Source organism: Alexandromys fortis, unplaced genomic scaffold, assembly GCF_014885135.2.
Source record: "Alexandromys fortis isolate MF-2015 unplaced genomic scaffold, M_Fortis_MF-2015_v1.1 scaffold_45, whole genome shotgun sequence".
NCBI lineage: Eukaryota > Metazoa > Chordata > Mammalia > Rodentia > Cricetidae > Alexandromys > Alexandromys fortis.
The window spans coordinates 1623084-1632439 of record NW_026067926.1 but is presented as its reverse complement, the minus strand read 5'-3'; the positions used below and the strand labels follow the sequence as shown (position 1 = coordinate 1632439).

The 9356-nt window shown below is 43.9% G+C and overlaps 1 pseudogene; it reads right to left on the bottom strand.

Moving 5' to 3' along the window:
* Positions 1–602: 602 nt before the first annotated feature.
* On the bottom strand, positions 603–719 carry LOC126502421 (uncharacterized; annotated as a pseudogene).
* Between the last annotated feature and the right edge of the window lie 8637 nt (positions 720–9356).

The following is a 9356-nucleotide window of genomic DNA, read 5'->3' as shown; positions in this document are numbered from 1 at the left end:
AAAACAAGGTTTACTCCAGACCATTTTAGTTTTAAAATTGCAAACCCAGCATTCCAGGACCCACCTTCCCCATCCTGCTCAAATGGGAGTTATGTGTCACTCTGCCTGAGAGCCTTGGACCTCAGCTTCCTTTGTTTTCTCTAGTCCTGTTGACCTGTTTACATGAGCCTGAGCATGCTCTTTACTGACTTGAGGTCCTTATGTAAGTTGATCTTTCTACCCAGCTGCTTTTCCAAGCACCCTGCTTGAAGAATTCCCATTCCAGGTTTTGATCTGGGTGTCATATCATAAGAAAACCTCCCCAGTTCTATACCCAGCCTCAACTTGTTCCTTGACCTTGCTATCACCCCTTGTTCAACTCTTGGTTGTTACAGCACTCTCAGTTTGGGTTATATTTAACTTTGAAATTATATATGCCAAATAGAAACTTGTATTCCTTGTGTGTGGAGGTCGTGTCTTTCACACAGCTATTTATCCCCAACACCTCCTCTACCCCTGAGAGTGGTAAACACCCTGCAAATGTATCCCTAATATTTTTATATATTTTTAATTCTCCTACGTAAGAGCCTTGTCTCCTTTCCCTTCTTCAGTTTTTCCCATTCTATGTCTCTTCCATTTCATTTTCCCTTCTTCTATTTCTTTGGATAGAGGAACATCAGATATTAAACTGATAAGAACAGACACTGCAGTTGATCTTTGCTCAAAAGCAGGGAAACCCTTCTTTCTTTGGAAAAAACAACTCTCGGAACTACTTGTCAACACAGCAAACAGATTTATTTTTTGATATTATTGTTTGAGAAACAGACTTACTACATAGCCCTGGCAAGTCTGGAACTTATCTGTGGTATATGTGTGTGAGCAAATTCATGCATGTAGGTGTATGCATGCTTGTGGAGGTCAGAGGTCAACATTGGAGTGAGTCCACGATGATCTTCTCCAAACGTTCTCCAGGATTTTTAGGCCCAGGGTTCTCATCTAAGTTAGACCTCCCTGATTGGGCTAGGCTGGCTGGCCAATGAGCATCAGGGATCCTCTTGTCTTCATTTCTCCAGGACAAGAACTGCAGATGCCCCTGCATTTAAACCTACTTGTTACCTGAGTTCTCAGGATCTGCATTAGGTTTTTTTCTATTGCTATGATAAAATACCACAACCCAAGACAACCTACTGAGCCATCTCCTCAGCCCAATATTTTTTGATTTCTTAGCCATCAATTCTTTCTCTCTTAATTTTATTCTTGTCTTCATTGTGTTCTGTATTCATGCTTGTTTGAGCTGCCAGCCTCATTTTCTATCTTCCTCATCCTTGATTCAGCTCTATTGAATGTACACTTTCCACAAGGGTCTGAGCTGTTTCAAGTTTGTGGTTTTCTAAACGCATAGTGTTCCCCCACTGATAGCTCTGCCTCCTCCCGTGTAGCACATATTCGGGGAATACCGTGCCCTCTTGTCTACTGAAGTACAAAATTCTTTGGGACTTGGCTTCACTGTACCTCATGCACATTTCTGCCTCCATCCCTTAAAGAGTTAACCTGGTTCTTGGTTCTGTAACTACCACTTGAGTTGACCTCCGTGACAGCACTTATGTTTCTCCTTCCCCGTGAAGTCTGAACCTCACACAACGGTGACTGACCCTTGCGTCTGTTTCTTCGGAGATTTCTATTTTGGGGGAAAAGGCCATAGGTAATTAGCCTGGGTTTTTCTAAAGTTTCTTTCCTATGACAAAGAAAGAAAAATCTCTTGTATAAAAAGTAGAGTAAATAGAAAAATGGACAAGGAGATGAACAAACAAAACGAACTGGGCCACATTCAGTGTTATGTAATGCCAATGAAATGGTTTTCTTTTGAAACTAAAAGAAAAGGGGGATGAAACAAACTTAAATATAAGTTTAATGTAGACAAAGCAGCGGTTGAGGACACTTCCATTGGATGGCCAAAGGTGCTAAGGTCTGGAAGTATAAAAACACACAGTAAAACATACTCTCCAAAATCCTGGGTCTTTAGGGGGTTAACTAGAGATACAAATGAGGTCATGAAGATGGAGTCCTCACAATTACAGAAAAGGCTTTGAAAGAGGAGAGGTACAAGTTAGCACACACGTTGCCTTGATATGCGGTACTGCCTCAGCACACGGTCTTCACACATGCTGAGCAGATGTGGTATCACGTTCTTGGACTTCCCAGCCTCCAGAATCATGTGCCAAATAAACGTCTGGTTTTTTTATAAGCTACCCAGCCTGTGTTGTTCAGGTAACTGATGATGCAGTTGTGAACTAGGAAGAGAAAGGTTGTGTATCTGAGCAAGGGAATCAAGGATACACATGAGAGTCAACAAAGGACTTTCCTCAGTCTGGAGATGTGAGAGAACGGAGTCCCTGAGCTAACCAGAAACAGATTCTCTGGGAAAATTGTGATGAAGGAGTGGAAGGGAAAGTTACTCTACCTAGTGGAATTTCAGAAGTTCTCTAAATCTAGGGAAGGCCACTATCAAGTTTAAAACCTCTCCCTAACTAAACCCAAGCTTTCGCCCCATTTGATGGAAATACAATGAAATAATGGGACACCAAGAGCAGAAACTAGTTAAAGGACTTACTGAGATCTTATACATCTATCAAACCCAACGCCAAGACTATTCCAGTATTAAAATCTTCACTGTCTCTGCCTTCTGGTTAAAGTTCTACACTAATCAGGCATTCATGAACAGATTACAGTGATGTCCTAACTCATAGCTGGGCTTCCCTCCCAAGTGGCAGGAAGAGGAATCTCCTCCTTTCCTTCCTCTCTTTGGAATGCCATAGAAAACAAGTGTTGTGGGATATTGGTTTAAGATGTGTTATGTTTGTTTCTGCTGTGAAATATTTGTTTAATGATGCACAAATGTGTTGCATTCTTTTATGTCGCATTTGTTTAACTCTGTAAACCTGGGTTACTTTGCCTGCCTAAAACACCTGATTGGTCTAGGAAAGAGCTGAATGGCCACTAGCTAGGTAGGAGAGAGAGACAGGTGGGGCTGACAAGCAGAGAGAATACATAGGAGGAGAAATCCAGGCTAGAAAGAATAAAAGAAGGAGCAAGAAGTGAAAAAACAAAAAGGAGAGGAGGAAGCCAGGGGCCAGCCACACAGCCACACAACCAGCCACGGAGTAGGAAGGGAAGAAAGACATATAGAATAAAGGAAGGTAAAAAGCCCAGAGGCAAGATGTAGAAGAAGAGGAACTGGTTAATTAACTTAAATTAGAAAAGCTGGCTAGAAACAAGCCAAACTAAGGCTGTGCATCCATAAATGAGAATAAGTCTCCGTGTGTTTACTTCGGAGGTAGGTGGTGGGCCCCCAAGAATAAAAAGAAACCAACTACAAACAAGCACAGATAACAAGGAGGCACCTAGAAAAAGAAAGGGTGGCACACCATATCCATTGCTGAAGTTGTTAGGTAAGGCCAATGGAGATGACATTCTTTGGGGTGAGAGATGAGAAAAAGAGGGAGTGAAATAATCTTTAATTTGATGTAGGTAAGAAAAGATTTGGGAAAACTCACATTGGTTGGGATTGGTGCCCAAAAATATGATTTTGAAGGCGTTCAGTAGGACTGTAAAAGACACACAAGAAAGATTTGTAAACACCTGGGGCTGCAGGACACATCTGCAGACATAGTTCCTCTTGCTTGTAGCAGATTTCTGTTCTGGGGCAGAAGAATACAAATCACATTCTGTGCAAACAGTTCTCAGCCTTTCTAATGCTGAGACCCCTTTAATACGGTTCCTCATGTTATGGTGAACCCCAACCATAAAATCATTTTCATTACTATGTCATAACTTTAATTTTGCTACTGTTATGAATTGCAACGTAAATATTCGATATGTGATTTCCCTCCCCCCAAAGGGGTCGTGACCCACAGGTTGAGAAGCACTGCTCTAAAACAGGAGAAGGGAATTGAAATACTTTGTCTCCCATGCTTCCTGTGATAGAGAAAAATGAGCACGAGCTGGTACAGGAGGAGATGTTAATAGCACAGCCAATTGAGAAGGTTTCCAGAGGGGTCTTTTGTGTGATGGTTTGGGAGTATGAGACACTCAGTGTGCTGTGAGGATCTAAGATGTGGCCAGGACCTTGAGCAATGTAAAAATTATGGTCCCAACCAGGGAGGGCAAGGAATCATATCTAAAACACATGGTCTTCAGGATAACAGTGGGAGAAAGGATGAGAAGAGTGAAGTGGAGAGTCAAGCTTCAGCAACAAGATGATAGCCATGCCACAGCAAAGAAAGGTACCGAAGATGAAACCAACCTGGACTGTGTAAGAGAGCGGGGGGGGGGGGGGGGGGGGGGGGGGGAATGAGCAAGCCAGTAAGCTGCGTTCCTTTGTGGTCTGTTTCAGCTCTTNGGGGGGGGGGGGGGGGGGGGGGGGGGGGGGGGGGGGGGGGGGGGGGGGGGTGGACACTTCACTTGCCTGAGATGGTGGAAGACTATGTCTTGAGCTGTGTGTTTCCTGAACATGGGCACTTTGAGCACCTCAGATAGACAACTTAACAGAAGCCCAAGTTCTACCTTCTTCATTAAGACTGCCCAGCACTGTTGCCATTTCTTCATATTCATTATTTGAAAAACTGATTCGTGCGCGCGTGTGGGTGTGTGTGTGTACAGTTTGTATGTATGTATGGGTGCACAAGCTCCTATGTGAAAGTCCAAGATTGACTTCAAGTGTCTACGTCACTCTCTACCTTATATTTGGAGACAGAGTTGCTCACTAAACCTAGATCTCACCAATTCACCAAGACTGCTAGGCCAGAAGTCCCAGAGACTTTCTGGTGGGCGCTGGAATTGAGACACGTGTGGCTGTGCTCAGTGTCTTGCATAGGTGCTGGGAATCCAAAATCAGGTCCTCAAGCTTGCACAGGAGCCCTCCACTGATGGAGCCATTGCTCCAGCCTGGAAAATTGATTCTTTTTTCCCTTTTATTGAAAACAGATCTTTTTCTCACACAATATATCCTTGTTACATTTCCTCTCACCCTACTCCTCCTAGCTCTTCCCCACTTTTCCTCCCATCAGATCCACCCTGTTTCTGTCTCTCATTAGAAAACACACAGGCCTCTATTGGATAATAATAAAATAAAATAAGATTAAAACAACCTAACATAACATATCAGAATTGCCAAAACCCAACAAACAGAAGGAAAAGAACCCACGAAAAGGCACATGAAACAAAGAGGATGCAGAGACCCACTCATTCCAACACTTAGGAATCTCATAAAAGTCCCAAACTGGAAGCCATATTATATCCACAAAGAACTCGTAGGACAAAATTAAAGGAAACATATATAAATAAAATAAACAAGTAAACAAATATGCCCTAATTCAACCTTATGAGACAAGGAATCTCCAAAGGTGCCACTGAGTTAATTTTCTCTTGTCCATCTACTGCTGGGCATAGGGCCCACTCTTCAGAGTAGTTTGTTTCTCCAGGGAGATGCCCTTGGGAAAAACTTAATTGTCATTTGCATCCAGGTTAAGGATGGGGGCACATGTTCATTTTTCCTTTCAGCTTTAGGATTCGATCTGGTAAATTCCCGTGTGGGCCCTGTGCATGCTGTCCCAGTCTCTGTGAGTTCACACCTGGTGCATTGGTCCTGTTGATTTAGAAGGCCTTGTTTCTTTGATATTCCCCATCCTTTCTGGCTCCCACACTCTTTCCACTTCCTCTTTTGCAGGGTTCTCGGAGCCATAAGGGGTGATTTGATGGAGACCTCCTGTTTCTATGACTGAGTGTTCAAGCTCTCTCACTCTGCGTAAAGTCTGGTGGTGGATCTCTGTGTTTGCTCCTACCTTTTGCAGGAGGAAGCTTCTCTGATGATGGCTGAGCAAGTCTCTGATGGTGATCTGCTTCCCCGGCCTGAGTCAGGAAACTGATTCTTACATTAACCATCGTAGGAGCTAACATAGATGGATGATAGGAACCACCTGATAGTGAAGAGTGAGACAAGAAGTCAGAGCAGCCAGGAGAAGGGCTAGTCTTCCACGAAAGCCATCTCATAAGAACTCACAGGGTCCCATGGGAACTGCATCAATTCCTTCCCAGAACAGCATCCCCAGTGACCTCCCACTAGGCTCTGTCTCTTACAGTTGCTTCTCTCTTAATATCACCTCACTGAGAACTGAATGGTTCAATATGTAAACCTTCTGAGGACACATTCGGTCCTGGTCTAAACCACAGCAGGCATCATCAATCCATACTCGCCATTGCTTCTTTCAGCCTCTGCACTTCCATTAACAACATCAACAGTTGAAAAATGTTAAATGTCTCCATATGAGTTACTGGGCTCTTGGCAAGTGGATACTGATCTTTCTCCATCTAACAACTGTGGTGTTTCTACCTCACATGTGAGTGGGGCTCATGCCTCCAGTTTCACAACTGATTCATCTCCGAGTCACTTTGAAATAGTCTGAGGGCAAGGGTTGGAGGGTGTAGGGGACAAATCATTGGTGTAGCAACACATTTGCATGAGAACTGTTTCTAAACCATCCTGGGAGTCACAGACCCTTCATTAGCATCTCTGTAGGCTGTCCACACATAATTTCATTCTTTGTTACTGCTGGGTTCACGTCTCTCAAGAGGTTACATTTAGTAAAAGATGGCCTTGAACTTTGAACTTTGAGGGACCTGCCTCTTATATACACAAAGTCCCAACATAACCAAATTCCTTTTTTTACCAAAGGAAAAGAACAGATCTTCCAATTGATTTGTTGGCTACTGAAGACTAACACAGAGCAGTGTTTATATTGGATTTTAGATTAAATGATTTTATTAAAGCCTTTTTTTTAATCATGTCAGACACAGAGCTGTGCTGCAGACGTTCCGGCACAGCCTACCGCGTGGAGGACTGCACAGGCAAGCCATTTCCTTTCTACTCCTGATAGTCCTGTGGGCACCACTTGCATCTGAGTCTGGCCAAGTGAATCTTCATCCATGTTGGAGGTTCAGAAGTCAGGAAGGAAATTTCTTTTCCGGTTAATATGTGTGTATGGGGTACAGTCGCTTGAGATGCTGGTTCGTATGTTCAAGGATGAGATGGTAATGTTAGCGGAGAGTGTTCTGATGGAGGAGGGCTCCATGGAGAGAGACAGGAGAAGGAACACAATCAAGGTGCAGCTGGCCGTTTGCAGTAAAAATCAGTCCTTTTCTCACTGACTTTCCACTGTGGTAGGGATTCATCTCCCAGATAGTAGCTCCGCCACAATGACAGAGCCCAGGAGAAATGGGTGTGCAAACAGTGGAGAGCCTGGCAGGGCACCGACAGCATCTACTCTACCAGGAATGGGAGAGATGACTGAGGACACAGGGAGGTGCTCGGAATTAGCCACGTGTACGATAAGGCCAGTGATAAGCTTAGGTCAAGAGGGACTCGTTGGGGAAGCAGGGTGTGTGGGAAAGCAGGCAAAGAGAAGAGTGCAGGCAAAGGCTCATGGGTAGAATAGTGGATGACGGTCTCCTTTCCTTTATTCAGGCCTTTCTGGCCTGATCCCAGGATGGAAGGGAGAGGTGTGGTAATGTTATAATGAAGCAAAAGGAAAGGACGATGTGAAAAGTTTTATATTTTTAAGACAGTCCTTTTATGAAGGAAAGTATCATGAGTCTATTTTGGACTATGAAGCAAGCTAACATCTCCTTCCATGTGTTCTAGCCTCTGTGTGGAAGGACATTTATCTAGTTTAGAATGGAGGTCACATGGCCGGAAGCATTACTAAAGCCCCCCAAGCTGCATCCTTCTGAAGCATAGACATCTCCTGTTCTCAACAATGCAGCCTGGTCTGTCCTCACTGGTATGACTTCTGTGCACTCTAGACCCTCTGTTTATATCTCTAAGGTCAAGGAAGTGAAGGGACCAGTCAGGTTTTCCCTGCAGTGGGCTGTGCTGGTTAGGTTTTTTTCAGTTCGACACAAGCTAGAGCAGTGTGGGAAGAGGGAAACTCTACTGAGAAACTCTTTGCATCGGATTGGCCTGTAGGCATGTCTATGATTTACGTGGTAGGGCCCAGCCCAGTGTGTGTGGTTCCGCCGCTGGGCACATGGTCCATGGTATCAGAAGCCGGCTGAGCAGAGCCTTAAACAGCGTAAACAGCGTAAACAGCATTCTCTTGTGACTTCTGCTTAAGTCCTCCCGCTCAGTTTCCTTCCCCAGACTGCCGTTCATAATGGCCTGGGGCTGGGACCTGGAGGCCAAACAAACCCTTTCCTCAAGCTGTTTTCGGTCCTGGTACTCAGCACAGCGACAGGGTGCCAGCTAGGACGGGGATGAGTGTGTAACAAACTCAGGTTTATTAATCCTGGTTCTCACTTTCCAGCGTTTGGTTCCTCTTATGAGGAGAGCACAAACAGCAGCTTGCACGGTGGCTGCCTGGACACAGACACTAAGTGCCTCAGTGACAGGCTCCCCCTACCCCCACCCTTATTCCATCCAGGTTCTGCCCTACAGGGCTGTGGTGTTCTGGAAGTACTGATCCTGTTTACTTTGTCATTTTTTAAAATTGATTTTTATTGAGCCCTACATTTTTCTCTGCTCCCCTCCCTGCCTCTCCCTACTTTGTCATTTTTTTTTGAAACGCCCTCACAGACACCCAGAGGTATGTTTTGTTAGTCTGCTAGGAACTCCTTAATCCAATCCAGTGGATAGTCAAGACTAACCACTAAGCTGTACAAATAATTCAGCAACTAGGGGACTCATCAATAACAAAAGTTGGCATGAATTCTGATATCAAAAGAAACAAAACGCCATCTATGGTGGTAAATGCCTATAATCCCTGAATTTTCAAGACTGAGATAGGAAGATCATCACAAGTTCAAGACCAAGCTGGTTACAGTCCACATTCTAAGTTGTTCAGGGCTACGGAGTTACTGAGAAAGACTTAGTTTCACACACACACACACACACACACACACACACACACACACACACCAAACATGTGCCTACTGAAATTTAAGGAACAGAGATTAATTAAGCCTTGTATATACTCTGTGTCTTTGCATGAGGTTTTTTGACTAGAAATATTTACCTCAAGCAGAACAATGGCAGCAAGAAAAAAGCAAGGAGGTAGGAATAAGTCCTCAAATTTGATTGCAAAAGGCACTCAATAAATATTTATTGGGTAATAAATAAATGTTTTATTGAGGCCTCACCTCTTACTAGCCATGATAAATAGAAGTTGTAAATGAGGCTATGCAAAGAAAAAGTCCAGGATAATGACGACAGATGATACAGTAAGAGGAATTTAGGGCTACAAAAATTTTAAAACAAGACCAGAGAATTTCAGTTCAAGGTGAACTGAGGCCAGGTGCACTCCACCCTGCTTCCGAACATGAAAATC